This window comes from Physeter macrocephalus, chromosome 13, assembly GCF_002837175.3.
Source record: "Physeter macrocephalus isolate SW-GA chromosome 13, ASM283717v5, whole genome shotgun sequence".
Lineage (NCBI taxonomy): Eukaryota > Metazoa > Chordata > Mammalia > Artiodactyla > Physeteridae > Physeter > Physeter macrocephalus.
The window spans coordinates 20056303-20058430 of NC_041226.1; the positions used below are offsets into that span (position 1 = coordinate 20056303).

A 2128-nucleotide genomic window follows, 5' to 3' on the forward strand; every position below is an offset into this window, starting at 1 on the left:
CTTGTTGAGTTTCAGTACAGTGTCAAAGACAAATATCCATAATTATCTGAAAAGGCTAGTAAAATACTCCCCTCTTACCAACTACATATCTGTACATATTTTCTTCATACACTTCAACCAAAACACATATTGCAGCAGACTGAATGCAGAAACAGATATGAGAATCTTGCTGTTTCATGTCTTCTATTAAGCCAGCCATTAAGGAGATTTGCAAAAAATGTAAATGCCACACTTCTCACTAATGTTTTTTGTTTTGGAAATAATTATTTTTCACAAAAACTACACTATGTTAACATGCAATAGGTCATTATAGTTATTTTTAAAGTAAATCTAAATTTTCTCAGTTAAATTAAAATTAAGATGGTAAACATTGATACATATAACCACATCAACAAAGACTCTTTGGGATCCTCAACAACTTTAAGGATGTAAAAGCATTCTGAGACCAAAAAGTTTGAGAATTGCTGGTTTAGTCTGCTTTGCATAGCTAGCCTAGATTCTTTTTTTTTTTTTTTCCATCACGTCTCATAGTTACCTTTTATTTTGTGGTAAGAACACTTGAGATCTACTCTCTCAGCAAATTTTACATAGACAATACATCATTATTAACCATAGTCACCATGCTGCACATTAGGTTTCCAGAACTTATAACTGAAATTTGTACCCTTTGATCAGAATCTCCTTTTTCCCCCCACTCCCCAGCCATCATTCTCTGTTACTGTGAGGTCATTGTGTTTTTTTTTGTTTTTTTTTTTTTTCTGTACGCCGGCCTCTCACTGTTGTGGCCTGTGGTCTCTGCCGTTGCGGTGCACAGGCTCCGGACGCGCAGGCTCAGCGGCCATGGCTCACGGGCCCAGCCGCTCCGCGGCACGTGGGATCTTCCCGGACCGGGGCATGAACCCATATCCCCTGCATCGGCAGGCGGACTCTCAACCACTGCGCCACCAGGGAAGCCCTCGCTGTTTATTTTTTGATATAGATTCCTCATATACAACTTTGAACCTTCTGTTGCTTACATACTTTTCTGAACTTGCTAAATAGGACTCACAACATTCTATTTTTTAAAAAAAGATTCCACAGTAGGAGTCTAAACTGCTGTACCACTGTTTGTGCTTTACATTTCTTTGTCAGTTGTGCCAGTAATTCTATGAATTATATAGCCTATGAATAATTGTAAAAAGAGATGCAAAATTCAGTATTGTTCTCTAACAAATGTCTATATTCCTAAATGTCACTCATTCAAGCTATGTTATCATTTGTGTTTCATTTTAAGAATTAAGTTTTACACAGTATATAACTAAAAACTTGCATGGGGCCTTGCTAACCTTCTCTGTATTGTTCCAGTTTTAGTATAGGTGCTGCTGAAGTGAGCACACTGAAACCTGATTATTTATTATTTTTTAAACATCTTTATTGCAGTATAATTGCTTTACAAAGGTGTGTTAGTTTATGCTTTACAACAAAGTGAATCAGTTATACATATACACATGTTCCCATATCTCTTCCCTCTTGCATCTCCCTCCCTCCCACCCTCCCTATCCCACCCCTCTAAGTGGTCACAAAGCACCGAGCTGATCTCCCTGTATGATGCGGCTGCTTCCCACTAGCTATCTAATTTACGTTTGGTAGTGTATATATGTCCCTGCCACTCTCTCACTTCGTCACAGCTTACCCTTCCCCCTCCCCATATCCTCAAGTCCATGCTCTAGTAGGTCTGTGTTTTATTCCCATCCTACCACTAATCTCTTCATGACATTTTTTTTCTTAGATTCCATATATATGTGTTAGCATACGGTATTTGTTTTTCTCCTTCTGACTTACTTCACTCTGTATGACAGACTCCAGGTCTATCCACCTCATTACAAATAACTCAGTTTCATTTCTTTTTATGGCTGAGTAATATTCCATTGTATATATGTGCCACATCTTCTTTATCCATTCATCTGTTGATGGACACTTAGGTTGCTTCCATGTCCTGGCTATCGTAAATAGAGCTGCAATGAACATTGTGGTACATGACTCTTTTTGAATTATGGTTTTCTCAGGGTATATGCCCAGTAGTGGGACTGCTATATATGGTAGTTCTATTTGTAGTTTTTTTTTTTTTTTTTTTTGCAGTACATGGGCC

General features: G+C 38.0%; 1 non-coding gene across 1 annotated transcript; it reads right to left on the reverse strand.

The window, feature by feature from the left end:
- Positions 1–1268: 1268 nt before the first annotated feature.
- On the reverse strand, positions 1269–1374 carry LOC112065439 (U6 spliceosomal RNA). The gene has a single exon (XR_002892040.1). It is a non-coding gene; the product is annotated as a U6 spliceosomal RNA (small nuclear RNA).
- Between the last annotated feature and the right edge of the window lie 754 nt (positions 1375–2128).